Below are 15890 nucleotides of genomic sequence, written 5' to 3'. Positions count from 1 at the left end.
TCCAGAAAAGCTCTGAAACCAACACATAATGGCAATGCAAAGGCATCTTAGAGGGACTGGGTCCCAGGTCAGCACAGGAACTAGCAGGGTATTTATTGGGAGATGAAGTTGAGAGAAGAGGAAAGGCCACGAGTTCAGGAGAAGCAGCTGTGACTTTAATGAAGAGATGTTAAAGGTTTTGCATGTGCAGTGACAGTTGTAAAACAACGTTTTAGGAAGATTAAGTGATACAGCGGCAGGACTTGGGTCTGTCTTAAGATACAGTAGGAGTTGGCATATAGTACATTCTCAGTAAATATCTGTTCTGTAAAATGAATAGACATAGTTTGGATGGAGGCGGTAAGAAGAAAAAAACCACGAGGCATTAGTCCTGGTATGACACAGTAGAGGCCTGAATTAGGACTTTGGCCTTTGCAGGGGTTTGACACTGAAAGCTGAGGAAGACAGTCAAATGGTTCAAGGGAACAGGAGGGTTTAGGTACAGATTAGTCAACAAAAACAGACTTCAGTAAATGTTCTTGAACACAGCATGCTCTATGTGCTCTCTAAAGCCAACTGAAAGACTGGATCCCACCAGGGAAGGCTCTACTGTGTGAAATTAAAAAATCAGAAGAAAAACTTCCATTAAAAAATTAGCATGGCAGACACCAATAGGTATTTCTACCTTTAGGTATATATCCATCCATGCTTACTTTATAGGGAAGAGTAAATAAATAAGTAAATAAATAAATAAATATGAAGACTGGGAATCAGCCAGATAATTCCAAGAAAAGTAGAGCAAGGGCAGGAGAGACTCCTGCACCAGTGGTTAAGAAAAAGATCCAGCGGCGGCATTACGAATATGGATCAGCCCAAGTCTGAAAACGAGCATCGACTATGCAGTTTCCCGGATGGCCAGAGAGGTGAAAGCCCAGGGAGCCCGGGTGAAGTGTTACGAGATGAGATGTAATGAGGCAAAAGAAGAACCTGAGGTTAGTCAGCCCTCCAGTGGCTGGGATCTGAGAGGCAAAGGGCGGGTGAAAGGAAGTGGCATGGAGGGAGAAAGTGGAAGCAGGGAAAGGCTGAGCAAAAGTGGGGGTCACGGAGCCTGAACTGACCCGTAGCTCCACCTGCAGCCCTGTCGCTAAGCCTCCACCACAGCTGGCTAGAGCCCGTGGAGGTAGCAAAGCCCCCTAATGACAATACAGAACATACTGGGATGAACCCTAAGTTGTCTCCACCCCAGGAAAGACTACAGTTCCAGCCACTACTGCAAGGAGTGACCAAACCACCACCTGAAACCTGAAATAGGCATTAAGAAAAAATGTAAAGGACTTCTGGGCAAAGTTGACAGACTGAATACACTCATTATACATTCACATCCTCTCAGAATCCCACTAAAATACCAATTTAAAAATCCTTTCTAAAGGCCTCGCCCTTAAGAAAAAGAGTAAGAGAGGAAGCAAAACAATAAAATTTTAGAAGCTGAGATGCAAGTAAACTGGTAACTTGACAGACCTGAGAAAATTTCATTCTTAGCTGAAAGTGGGCAACACCGAAACATTGTCTGATTAAAATGGAGCAACTTGCAAAAGGCTCATCAGTTTCTAATACAGGCACTTCTGGAAGTGGGAATGAGCATGGGGTGCTAAGCAGCAATTTAACAGGAGGCTAAGGGTTTACTTATTCTCTGCAAAAGGTAAAACAGTAGGTTTGGACTGAGTTGAAGCAGGGATATCTTACTGAAAACAGAAAGATAAAAATAAAACACACTGAAATGTTGAGGTTCTACCATCTTCTTCCCGCCCCTCCCTCCCATTCCCAGAACAGCAGGCAGCCAACCTCTACCTGCAAGTAAGGGAAGAGAAAGCATTTTCCTGTAAACCTAACTAGCTAAAGAGAAGAGACCAACTGGGGGGGGGGGGGGGGGGGGGGAGGGGTGGTCCCTCCGGTGAAACAGCAGAGCCAGGTCATCCCACCAAGAAATGGCCACAGAGTTCTAAATCAGCTCTTTAGTCCCCCACTCCTGACTCCGAGTAGACAGCCAGAAATCACCTCCCATCTGAGACAAGCACTTTAAGATGGAAAGACAGGGACCAGAATAAACAGGCAGAGAAAAATAACTTGTAGGAAGAGACCCAATCTAGGGAGAAGTACACTCCACGAACAAGCTATCAGTAATATTCCCAAAGAGAATGGAGATGCTGTAGCTGAGAAACAATAATAGGGAGATATTTTAAAAGGAGAAAAAAATAACACAGAGAGTGCAAGAAAGCTCCTTTGGAGAGGAAAACTGAGGTGGCCAAAATGGAACACTAGATACAAAGACCAGGAGGTAAGAAGATGTCCAGAAAATAGAGCCAAACGGAAAACAAGAAACGAAATGAAGAGTTACCACATGAAAAGAGTTCAAAAGGGGGTGGGGGAGTAACACAGAGAGGACAGAAACAAAGATATAATTCCAGGCCCAAGAGGCGAGCACTTAAGACAGCAGGAGGCCAAGCCCTGCTCTCAGGCCTCAGGGTGAAGTCTTAGAACGCGGGGACAAAGGAGAGGGCAAACCTCCAGAGAGGAAGCAGAATTAATTCTACAGAGGAGGGAAAACTAGAAATGGCACAGGGTTTGGAAACACCAGTGCTGTAGGCTAAAAAACAGCAACTGACATTGTCAACATCCTCCAGCGAGTTCTTTCTAAGCTAGAATGATACGCCAGGCCAAACCATGTGAGAGTAAGTAAGGACATTTGCAAACGTATAACCTCTCAAAATTTGACCTCCCACCAAAAAAAGAAAAGAAATCTAGTTAGAGGAAACAGAGATTCTAAGAAATGGGGGATCCAACACTCACATGAGTGAGAAAATCATTCATAACCACCAAAAAGCGAAAACAGCACGTAGGGCCATCACAGACAACAAGGAAAGAGGAAATGCGGTCTATCCATACAGTGGAGTAGTATTTGGTCATGGAAAAGAATGCAGTACTAATACATGCCACAACACAGATGAGCCTTGAAAGCATCATGCTAAGTCAGAGACGCCAAATACAAAAGGCCTCGTATTTCGTAATTCCATTTATAAGAAATGTCCAGAGCAAGTGTTGCTTTCCAGGGACTGGGAGGAAGAAGGGATGGGGAGTGATTGCTAATGAGTATATAGGGTTTCTTTTGAGGGTGATAAAATGTTTTGACATTATAGAGAGTGGTGATGGTAACACAGCCTTGTGAATGTACCAAAACCCACTGAATTGTATGGTACACAAATTGCACTTCAATAAGGAGGGAGAGGAGCAGCAGCAGCAGCACCTGTGGCAACAGCAGTAGTGAACTGGAGGGAACAGGGCCACAGAGCAGTCAGGCTTCCAGCTACAGGAGGCCAGAGGACTCCAGGAGGGACTGCCTCAGGAAGAACCTGACAGGTGCTTCGCTTTGAACACGTTTTGAGGAAATTTACATAACTGAGAGAGCATTTGGAGATGAATTAGTATACAGTACACAGAACATCAACCAAGTTAAAATAAAAAGATAAGTATTAACTGAAAAGAAATGAAAAGTTGTGCAAAAATAATGATTATGTACCTCACAGCTCAGCTGGATAGCATTTTCAGAATCATAATACTGTAATCACGGACCAGGGATTGAACCAAAAAGATTATATGTCTGTGCTGGAGAATGTGTGTGTGTTTTGTGGGGGTGGAAGAATCAAAGAAAGCTAATTGTCATCTTCCACAGGGAGAAATTGATAAGTAACACCTTCAATGGAAAAATCAACAAGTGGCAATAGACAGGTTGTTCAGAGATATCAAGGCAACAACCATAAGAATCAGTTTAAAAGCTTAAAGCAGGTGCTTGTGGGGACTGTGAAATGGGGGAGGATGGTGGCTAAGAAGCATCAGGTCTTTTATAAAAATTATGTGCAAAAGTTTGATTTTTAAAGAGCTAAATAAATTTGATTTTAAATTAAAAACAGAATTTGAGAGGAGGCGGCATGTAGAAATGTGACTTAGAAAAGTTGATCACAGCAGTGCCCATGAGAGGGCAGGAACCCCCACCATGAAGTTGGGTGTAGCTGGTTAGCAAAGCCTGGTGCTAATGCACACCTAAGGAGTAACTGACGTGTGACAGCAGTCACACTGAGCTGTCCACGTGACCTTCTGATCATTGCCTGGCCTCGGCTTCTTTTCTCCACCAAAGATGTGCTGATCAGAAAGAGATGGCTGTCCATTCTGCTAGATGTGTGCACATCTTTAGAAATCAAGCCACTGGCCTCTGTCCTAAGGCCCCAGGCATTCTGTGGGCACATTTAAGAGAAATCAGCAATCTTCTGCACTGAAGGAGGCAGGTGCATAGATCAGATTTTTAACCTTCACAACTGGGGGACAGACCTGGGACATCAGGAATTTATAGAAGGTCTCTTAGAAACTGGTCAGTCAGCCTTCCCCTGGCAAATATCTGACCTCTGCTGCCTTGGTTCAGTTCCTTCAGCTTTAACAAGCACACAGAAAGTTCTATTCCATATGTAACATAATATAATAATAAAATACTAACCCCAACTATATCATGCTTTTCTCATCAGTAGGCAGCCTCTAAGATGGCCCCTGGTATTCACATTTTTATAACAACCTCCACCCCTTGAGTATGAGCTGGACTTACTGACTCACCTCTAAAGAACAGAATATGGCAGAAATGACAGTTGTCACTTCTAAGATTAAGTTATAAAAAGACCGTGGCTCCTATCTTGGGTGCCTTCCCTCCCTCACTCTGAGGAAAGCCAGCTGCCATCTCGGGAGCTGCCTTATAAAGAGACCCATGTGGCAGGGAAATAATGTATCCAGCAATGTAACAGCCAGAAGCTGGGGTCTGCTGCCAGCCACAGGAGTGGAGGTAGATCCTCCCTGGGTTGAGCCTTGAGATTACCACTGCGGCTTTGTGAGACACCACGAGCCACAGCACTTGGTTAAACTGTGCCCGGATTCCTTTCCTACACAAACATAAGCACATTTACTGTTTTCAGCTGATATATTTTGGGGTAACTTGTTACACAGCAATGGATAACTAATACATTGCCTTCAATCGTTCAACAGGGACTTCTTCAGAGACTCGCTCTGAATGAGACTGAGTTAGACCATGGCATTATAAAGACAGTGACGTGGCTCCATATGGACGGCATATATAAAAAGAAGAACAAGAGGTGAACTTGGCCAATGCCTCTCGATAGCTTAAGGATTAATATCAGGAAAGTGAAGGGAGCGATTTAACCAGCCAGACACTGCTCTGTTGGCAACGTCAATACGGAGCGAGGCACAAGGAGTCAGCCCATCCCATTAGTTTGAGTTTATACAATAGCCACATCAGATCTGTTAATTTTCAAGTAAAGAAAATTTCATTGGCCTGGGGAGCAAGAGAACATCTGGGTGTTCAAGGAACGCAGCACAATAAAAGTCTGAGTAACGACTAGTCATTTGAGAACCCAAAAGGACAAGTTACACCCCCATTCCATACTCTGCACATCCCTCAATAAGCCAGCCAACTGAGAGAGGATCAATTGCGACTGAATTCTGAAAGTCAAATCTAAACAATAAATACAGACAGTTGTGACAAATCAAACTAAGAGTTTGGTTTTTTTAAAAGATGCATAGTTTCTGAGAGTAATCTATTAGTTTCAGAAAGACAATCGAATAGCCCAGGAGAAAAGCATAATTCTATCTAGTCATGTCAATAATAGGTCATTCTAAATTCAAGAACACAGGCTTGAAACACTGGTTAGCACTGCAATCTTAAACCTAAAACTTAATCATTACTCATTTCAGTCCATATTTTGAGTGACCTTGAAGGTGTTCAGAATTTGACATTCCTCCCTGGTCAAGGACTGTGAGAGGTGTGCAGCTGCCACACCCAACAGGACAGAAAGAGTCTTTCATCTACACGTTAGATATTTCAGTTCTGGGTAAGAAACTTAAGTTGTACTGAAAAGGCCAAAACACGAAGATCTGTCCAAAAGAGATATGAAATAAGGGGTGTATTTAATGTGCTAACCAAAATTTGAGGGCTGCATCTATGGTCCTTATAAAAATAAAATAACAGGGTGTCGTCTTACGTAACACCTCGGAGTTTACAAAGCATCTTCAAATGCATTACCTCACTGGATGCTATTGTTATGAACATTATTTACTTTCCCGGAACAACTGTGGGTGACTGCTATCTTGCAGGGATCACCGTCACTAGACCCAGGAGGAACCTTCTCCACTGGAACCTTAAAGTGTCCCAGAGTTCCCGTCAAGAGGAACCTGGCCTGCTGGATTCAGTCTAGCCACTTTAAGCTTGTGCCAAAGGTAAGACGTCCACATTATCTGTCTAACACAGGATGTTCCACTAACCCAGTCCATCTAGTCAACATCCATATCACTCCCAGGAAACTCTGCACTTTACTAACTTGCATACACTCTAAGCAGTCAGCTGTCTTCTCCTGTATTTCCGTGACGACATAATTACAGAAGTTAGACTCCAAATGGAAAAATTTGGCAAAAACAATAAGCCTTCTCTTTTTAAATCCAAATAGTCAGACACTGAAACTGTGTTTGGTAGAAGCACAAAGACAATGACTTTAAATCAGAACTGTTTTTCATGTTCCAGAAAAGCTGTGGGTTTGTCAGCACCATGAGTAGGTCATTTAAACTCAGAGAACATGGCACAGTTCTTCAGCTTCTTGCAGCCCACCATTACTGTCTGGAGGTGTCTGTGATAAGTCATCCAAAATAAGTAGACACTATGCCGGTCTCACTAGCAGGCACCAGAGAACACATAGGGTTTTCTGCCTAAATTATTTTAAGTAAAATCTCAAATACCATGGAGAGCAGCATGGCAAACAGTGCGATAAGGTTACTGTTTTGCTTTCAATTTGAACAAGCTTAGCATGACCCCAGATGCAAACAGTGAGAGGTGCTGGTGGCAAAAAAGAATAAAGAACCATTTCTAATTCAGAGACAGTTCCCTTGAACATCCTAATGGACAAAAGAAGGTGTGCGGGGTCCTGCAACAGCAGGCCAGGTTCTGTGTGATGGGAAATCTGGGACACTTTCAGGTTCCAAAGGAGAAAGTTTCCCCCTGGGTGGGATGACAAGAATCCCTACAGGAGAGCAGGCACCTGCAGCTGTTCCAGGCAAAGGGCATGCTCCTCACCACCGCGAGCACAGCGTGGCGAACAAGACAGTGTGAGCTCTGCAATCAGACAGATACCAGGTGCAAAGTCTGGCCCCACCACTCACCAGTAAGTGACCTCGGGAAAGTCTCTTATTTATTCCCTCAGCAACTAGCTGCTGAAGATTCATTACATGCCAGGCGCTAGACACTAGAGATACAGGGATGTATTAAAGTAAATGCCAGCATGAAGCTTATACTTGAGTGGGGGGACTCAAAGAATTAACTACTTAACATGTCAGGCTGTGAGAAGTGTTAAGGTAGGGTTAAAGCATGAGAAATGATGGTGGAGGAATACTAATGAAATAAAGTGTAAGGAAAGGCTGCACTAGGGAGATACCATCTGAACACAGACCAGAATAAAGTGGGGATATGAGCTATGCAAAGCCCTGGAGGAGAGCCTTCCTGGGAAATGCAAGTACAAAGGCCCTGAGGCAGGCACAGGTCTCATGTGTTCCTGGAATAGCAAGGAGGCCAGTGTGGCTAAAGGATAATGGATGAGAGAGAGACAGGAAATGAGACCCTAGAGAAAAGGCACAGGTTTTCAGGCTATGGTATTTTATTCTGAGCAAAACGGGAAGCCCCTGGAAGATTCTGATCAGACATATTTTTTTAGGGTCATTCTACTGGCTGTATGAAAGGGAAACTGGGGAGGCTGGGAGAGGAGGCTATAGCAGCCAGGAGGAGAGGTTCACAGCTCAGGCCTCTGTTACAAAAAGTGCAGCTGGTTGACAACCTCCAGGTCTAGGAACTTCCAGTGTGCTATCCTAGCCAATGGCTGAACACAGAAGGGTATTTCTGACCAATGTGGGACCCCTCTGATGGGCAATCTTGGCACAGATCTCCCCACTGGGATGAGGTGAGCCAAACTTCTTAGAACCGCAACAAAGTCTGAGGCTTTCCCTGCCCAAGGCTGCATGTCCTCTTTCTCTCTCATAGGCACTATACCCCAGTACTCCTCCTGCACTCTTAACTTTGTCTTGGCATCTTCTTCCTAGAGGACCCAACAGACACAGCTGGTCAGGACACAATAGCAGTGTTCCAGGGATGGTGCTGGCCTGGACCACAGTGATGGCTATGGGTATGAGGAATAAAAGAAGGCAAGAAGGAAAAGTCAATGAGAGTGTTAATAGATTTGATGTGGGGTTTGCGTGAAGACAGGAATCAAGGTAACACTAAGATTTTTGGCCTCAGGAACCTGGAGGAATGGAGCTATCATTTTACTGGGCTGTGCAAGACGGGGAAAGGAGCAGGTCTGTAAGCTACCAGGAGTTTGGCTTATAGACAAGTTAGATTTGAAACAACCATCAGTCATGTGAGAAAAAAAATAGCACAATTGCAGTAGCATATGAGTCTGGAGTTTAGAGGGAGGTTGGGGTTGGACATATGGAATCAGGAGTCAATAGCATAAAGATGGGAGAAACTACAGGACTAGGTGAGATCGCCAAACCTTTGAAAGCTAAGTTTCCTCAGCTTGGGAAAGAAGGTGGCATGAAACAGACAAGAGATTGTGGCACTGAAAAGGGACGGCAGCTCCCTGCATGGTCTCAGGCTCCAGCACAAAACAATTAGAGCAGCAATGAAGAGGCAAATGAGCTACTGCTTACTGGGCCCTATGATTCATATCATCCTATTTAAGGCTCGATATCTCCACTGCAGAGCACACAAAATGGAGGTTTGACCTCAAAACTCCACACTTCTCCCAATTCACCACAACGCCCTCCTTCTGTCCAAAGCCTACTCCCCACCGTGGTACCAATTTCCACTAGTGACAGACTTCCAGGGCCATGTGCTAAAACCCCAAAGGAAACCCACTTCCCTACATGCATCAAACACACACACACATACATTCTGGGTTGCCTACTCATGGTATAAGAACACTATAAATTTCAAACTCCAGAAAGTTGAAACCAAATTCTTCAAAAACTTAATATAAACCCACCCATCTCCCAGAGCGATGATTCTCTGGATTTTTACCAGAAGGGGCTCATGTGATAACCAAGCTAAGAAAATGTTGCCTGAATGTCCTAACAGGTACCATCCATATCCACAAAATCTATATATAGAGTGTAGGCTCATCTGCATTTCTCAAGAGCAGGACCAGAAACCAGAGGATGCTGCTTTTAATAAGTGACAAGGACGTATATATGAGAAGTGTGGGCAGAGACACAGGCATCCTTGGGTCAAATCCTGGCTCTGTCATTAACTAGAGTGAGATCTTAGCACATTACTTCACTTCTCTGACACTGTTTCCTCATCTATAAAATGGAGATAACAGGTCCTCTTGTGAGGATTAACCTTCTTGATATTCTCATCCCAACCTTTACAGATACAATTTTTTAAAAGACAAATGCAAAATGACAGCCTGCCTTCTTTTTCAAATCAGAAAGCCTCTTCATTAGAAGTTTCCATCTCCTCCAGGTCTTCCCAGAGAAATTTGCTCACCTGTTTCAATGCCACATCTCTCTTCCAAGAGATCATCTAAATATATAGCACACACATGTGGACAGCTGGTAATGGCTGCTGCACAAAACCAGAACTGTCATCACACCCTTCGCCAGACACATTTTCACCTGCTCATGTGACACAGCCTAGCAGAAGTTCTTCTGGAAACGTGAATTGTGTTTCTCCCTCGAAGTGAAAAGCACTTTGATGGACAAAACCGCTTCTTTTGCTGAAATAAAACATGCAGCCTGGCGTGCCAGACACAGTGATTTCTTGCCCTGATCTGAGTGGTACTAAAGTGTTTCCTGAACAGAACTCTGGGCCTCACTGTACTCTTGAGCCGCAGGAAGGGCCAGCTTACCAGCAGTGGGACAAAGTGACATGGATAGCTCTAAATGCTCTTTTTAAAACTGTTCATTCCCAACTGCAGATGTGTTTAGGTTCAAGAATTAAACTAGCAACAAAAGTGTGTGTGAAGTGGTTCTATTTTGGTGGGAAGGGGGAGGGAGGGAGAAGTATACCATCTAGATGTGTACTGGTGGTCTGAGCAAGGACAAAGGGCGTGCTGGAGCTGTTGGCCTTGGTAAACTGGGTGTGAAGAGCAGTAGATAACAAGCAGTGCTTTCATTCTAAACCTTTGGATCATTTTATTAGAAACAAGCATAAGTGACTTATGCAATTCATTCCTAAAGCAGCCAAGCTACCCATGTCACAGGCAGAAACTGTTCATCTATAAGCCCTGGGTTTATGGGAATCGAAATCTTTCTCGGAAATCACTGTACAATCTGCCCTTAAGAAGTTACTCCCGGAATTTCAAATACCTGTGCACAGGATTTCTTTCAACTGCCTCACTCCTAGGACTGTGTCATACCATAGGAAGTCAGATGTGGCGCAGTTCAAATAGGAAATGTGTCAATAGAATGAGAGGGACACAGCAGAGTCAAAGGCACAGGAGCTGGACTCAGATGGACCTGGGTTCAAATTCCAGCTCCATCGATCCAGAGGGGATAACTGCACCCATCTTGCAGGGTCCCATTGGAGAACTCAACAAGGAAACAGATGAAGCAACCAGCAGAGAGGTCTGCTGCAGAAAGCATGCTCCATACATGATGATGGTGGTGGCAGTTGTTGGGGTAATTAATGGAAGATCAAATCATGACCTTGTCTACCTAGACTAGCAGCACCTTAAAGTCAAAGGCTCCATCTTGTTTCTCCAAGCCAACAAAATGTTCAAAATCAAATGGGGCACAAATTAGATTCTCCATACTTTCTATCTGACTGACCAACTCCTTCGAGTCTGAATGGATCATCTTACCGAGAACATTGGTCAACAAAGACTAGCCCCTTACTGGAGATGCCATCTAACTGACAAGACATGGCTAGCATGGCTCTCAGGCCTTGTTATGTTTCCCTTTATTTTTTTTAATAAGAAATAAAAGCAACACATGCTCACCACAGAAAGGGCAAATCCATTTTTATATTTTTATGCCACTGTTGTACATACAACAGCTCTGCGAATCAAGGAACAGGAAGAGGGAATAAATCCCAACCCAGCCAACAAGTCAATGAGAACTCATTGTATTTCTAAATAGCTAATATTCTCTCCAAGGTGGGTACACACCCACTCTCTCACTTGGTTCATATAACTATTTAGGGATTAGGCAACTGTCCAAGAAGAGAAGACACCATAAGAAAGTAACAGCAGTTACTATTTGCTGGAGGCTTACTGAGTGCCCAGCACTACTGTAAGTACTTTTTATGTCCTGATATATTGTATCCCCCTTTCCAGGCTGTGAGTGGGGGAACTGAGTCTACAATCTTATCCACGATGCAATTTCACTCCACAGAAGCTCAGTCTTGTGTGGCAGAGACAGACTGAATCTTGATTCTGGAGGGAAACCTTGAGCAAGCTTCAGTATGATAGGGTATGTTATCCCCAGGACGCTGGTTTTTCCATGTATACCGCCACATCCGCAAAAACACGAAGAGTCCAGAAAACTGGTATTCCAGATGTGACCACTCATTTTTTATTTCCCATTTCATTATAAATTCAAAAGTAATACACAAGCACAAGTTTGTTGTTTAAAAAAAAAAAATCAGCTCAAGAGAACTGAAAATATATGTTCATATAAAAATTTGTAGTCAGCCCGGCCAGGCGTGGCTCAGCGGTTGAGCGTCGACCTAGGATCCAGGCGATCGGTGTTCGATTCCCGGTCAGGGCACATGCCCGGGTTGTGGGCTCAATCAGTGACTCTCTCATCATTGATGTTTCTATCTCTCTCTCCCTCTCTTTTCCTCTCCCTAAAGTCAATAAAGATATATTTAAATAAATAAATAAATAAATAAATAAATAAATAAATAAATAAATAAATAAAAATTTGTAGTCAAATTTTCATAGTAGCAATATTTGCAACAGCCAAAAGGTGGGAGTAATCCAAGTCCCCACCAATGGATGAATGGATAAGCAAATGTGGTATACACATGCAATGGAATATTATTCAGCCTTAAAAAGGGAGGAAATAGGAACACATTCTATAATACGAATGAACCTAGAGGACATTATGCTAAATGAAATAAGCCAGTCACAAAAAGACAAATACCGTATGATTTCACTTATATGAGGCACTTAGTGTAGTTAAATTCACAAAGACAGAAAGTGGATGGTGGTTTACAGGGGCTGAGAGGAGAGAGAAGTGGGGAGTTGTGTTTAGTGGGTATAGAGTTTCAGTCTGGGGAGATGAAAACACTGCAGAGACGGGTGGTGGCGATGGCTGCACAACAAAGTGAATGTACCTAATATCATCGAACTGCACATTTCAAAATGGTCAAGATGCTAAAGTGTATGTTGTATGTATTTTACCACAATTAAAAATAAAGAATTCCAAAAGGAATGCAGCACTGACACATGCCACAGCATGGGTGAGCCCTGAAAACATGATGCTCAGCACAAGGACTGGATGTAAAGGCCACCTACAGTATCACTGCGTTTATATGAAGCATCCAGAATAGGCGAGTCCACAGGCACAGAGTAGTTTTATAGTTGCCAAGGGCTGAGGGGGAGAAGTGGCTGCTAATGGGTACAGGATTTCCTTCTGGGGTGACAAAAACACCCTGGAGCAATATAGTGGTGATGGTTGAATGACTTTGGGAATATACTAAAAAAAACCCACTGAAATGTACACTTAAAATAGGCAAATTGTGTGGTATATGAATTCTATCTCAATAACAAAAATTTGAATACCTAAGTGTAGAGCTGAGAAAGCGCAGGTCATCCTTAACCACAGCCCCCCCCACCCCAATCCCGTTCTCCTCACTGCTGTTGCGCGTTACTCTTCCAGGCCTTACACTGTTCTGTGTATTTATATGCACAGGTACACATTCACGTACCCTCACAGCTTTGTTTTTCACAAAACATAAATGGCACATGTAGAGCCACATTTCACTCCACACGGCCTTGGCAGCCGCACCCAGCAGCACAGGCAGACACTGTTACGGAGCACGGGCCTCGTTCTCTGTAACAGCTGTACAGAGGCTGGAGCCACGGCTACTGTGCCCATCTTTTATGATCCCAGTTCAGATAATGCCTCCAGTCTTGTATCTGTCTCTTTGTGCATGGGAGTAAATCTCTCTTTGTGACAGAATCCTAGAGATGGGACAGCTGGGTCAAAGGCTATGCACAGTTTAAATTTTGATAGCTAACAAATGACCCCCAGCCCCAAATTCCTACGGAATGTCTGTGACCTCAAACAGCCACCTCATTTCCACAGGCCTCAGCATCCTCACTGATGAATCCAAGTGGAAGATCTCTAAGTGGATTTCAGGTCTAACGTTCATTTTGTAAACCGAAGAGTCAAGTGGAGCTGGAGTAAATATGCAAACCTCACAGGACAGGACAGCACTGCGTCGGGGCGGCCTAGCTGAGGAAGCTCAGAAAGCAAGCAGCAGGAAGACACCAGAAGGCCGAAACCCACCCTGCAAAACAAGACCTCAAACCACAGGACTGGCAAGCCATAGCACAGGGACATATGCCCTGCAGTGAGGGACACGGGTCTGGGCTCTGAGAAGGGATTTATCCAGCAGGTACTTGGAGCAGTGTGCAAGGACAGTGACCACACCTGAAGCCGGGGCCCACTGCACAAAGGCAGCCGATGCCAGCCAGCAATCAGAAAGATGAAGGCTAATGAAGGTACTTTTGTCAAGAGGAAGGGTTAAAAAACAAGGTCACACAATTAACGCTGCCAACTGGAAATCTGTCCCTGCTCCGGGGACCCACAGGAAAGCAGTGTAAAGGCTGAACTGGAGACGCCCAGAACATGGGCAGGGGGAGAAAAATCATCATCCCAGAAACCCAAGGTCACGGTGAAGTCTCAAGTTCCAAGGGGCGAGAAAAGATTGGTTTAGAAAAGAAATCATGTTGAAAGCTCATATCTCTTATGAATTCTAAAAACCACCACAGGGTCAGATCACAAAGGAAAGAAAAATGAGGTCACAGAGAAGCGCAAGAGAAGCCTCAACATGGCAGCCGCCCCCTGAGGGGACAGAGAAGGACAAGGAAACGTGTGGATGCTCATCGGGAGAAGCAAAGGTCCAAGCGGCTGCACTCACCAAGGCAGAGGCATATGCAGGGGCAGGAGGGGAAGGCTGCTGGCCGGGGACGGAGGCTGGGGCTCATGGACGTGCTGTGACCCCAACAGGGAGGTCCATTAGGTCATCGTGGTTCTAAGAGTGAGCCATAGGCCACCCTTATCAGAACCACTGGGAGAGGGTTGGGATAGGCGTGGAAATGTTAAAATGCACATTCCTGGGCCCCCATTCCCAGAAATTACTTCAGGGGGCCTGAAAGGGGGCCAGGAATCTGCATTTTAACTCATATCTGGGGTGGTTTCAATGCACACACCTGGTTTAAGAATCAGTGCATTAGGCAATGAGAAAATGTCCTAAGACGAAGAATCTAGGAAATGGGAGAACCACCTCACCTATGGACTCTCCTCTAGAACCCACACGTGACCCTCCAGCAGGGGCCCCAATCCCGACCTTTGGCATTCCACATGCCTCCCAGGCAGGTGCCCTCTATCACAGCTCTTATCAAGGCTACTGGCACACCCCTCGCCCAGCACCATCAGGGCTTGTTCACGCTGCAGGAGGACAGAAGGAGGGACGACTCCATGTCTGCCCGAGACCCCACTGACCCCACCAAGCCCACACTGCCTCCTCTCAGAGAGGGCATAGAAGGACGAGGCAGCCCAGCCATGGCCACTCTGTATACTTACTAAGTCTCCTGGCCACCTGGAAGCTGAGTGTGTTTCTTTCCCACGTGAGAAAGAGACCTTGACATATTTGGAACAACATGATAACAAATGACAAACCAGAGGCTATTTCAAACAGCCCAGAGATGTTCGGCAGCCCTGACAACACCCCAGAAAATCTTAATTATATCTGAGAAGCGAAAGCAAGGGAGAGCTGGAGGAAGCAGAGGACAGAGAGAGCAGGAGGAACCTGGGGAAGGAGTGGGAACACTCCGAGCTAGAGGGCTGGATCCACCTCTGTCTCTGTGCTGCTGAGACATCTCTTGTCTGCTTACAGCAGTTTCTTTGTACTTGACTACTAGTCAGATAACAACATGAGACAGAAGTCCTCTTCCTAGTGAGATTCAGGAAATTTCCCAAGGGAGGCTGGAAGTCCTCTAGGGTGTCTGATTGTATATTAGATTAAAAATAACCACTCTCTCCACACTTGGCACCTCTAACTGAGGAGACATCCAAGTCCAAACACTTTACAAGTCCCAAGAGACACAGGCAGATGGCAAGTATTTCTTCCTCTTAGCTAAAACTGTGAAATAAGAAATATATAATATATATGTGATAAACATATATACATGCATTTATATACAATAAACATATATGTATATATGTGTATATATGTATATGTGTATATGTGTGTGTGCATAGGTCCTTGACCCTGCTTCCTGACACAGATCTCCTAAGTCCCTTGGAATTTCCTGGATGACAGGAGAGCCTTTTGTTCTAACCAGGTGACTCTGGGTGGCTCCTGGATGGGGGCTGGTCACTGGAAAGATCAAGCCATGACTAGAAACTTGGAACTTCCAGCCCACCCCACCCTAGAAGGGGAGAGGGGCTGGACACAGAGTTAACAATCCATTATGCCTATGAGAGGAAGCTCCATAAAAGTCCCTACAGAACAGGGCTGAAAACTTCCAGGTTGGTGAACACAGCCTGATGCTGGGATGAAGCAGCCAACCCCACGGGGAAGATGC

At 44.7% G+C, this 15890-nt stretch overlaps 1 protein-coding gene across 3 annotated transcripts in view; it reads right to left on the bottom strand.

The window, feature by feature from the left end:
- The window catches only part of SNX29 (sorting nexin 29), a 456832-nt gene that overhangs the window by 218303 nt on the left and 222639 nt on the right, over positions 1-15890 (bottom strand). The window lies entirely within an intron of this gene.

This window comes from Miniopterus schreibersii (assembly GCF_964146895.1).
Source record: "Miniopterus schreibersii genome assembly, chromosome: 3".
In the NCBI taxonomy this organism is placed as follows: Eukaryota; Metazoa; Chordata; class Mammalia; order Chiroptera; family Miniopteridae; genus Miniopterus; species Miniopterus schreibersii.
This window is presented reverse-complemented; position numbering and strand designations above follow the sequence as displayed.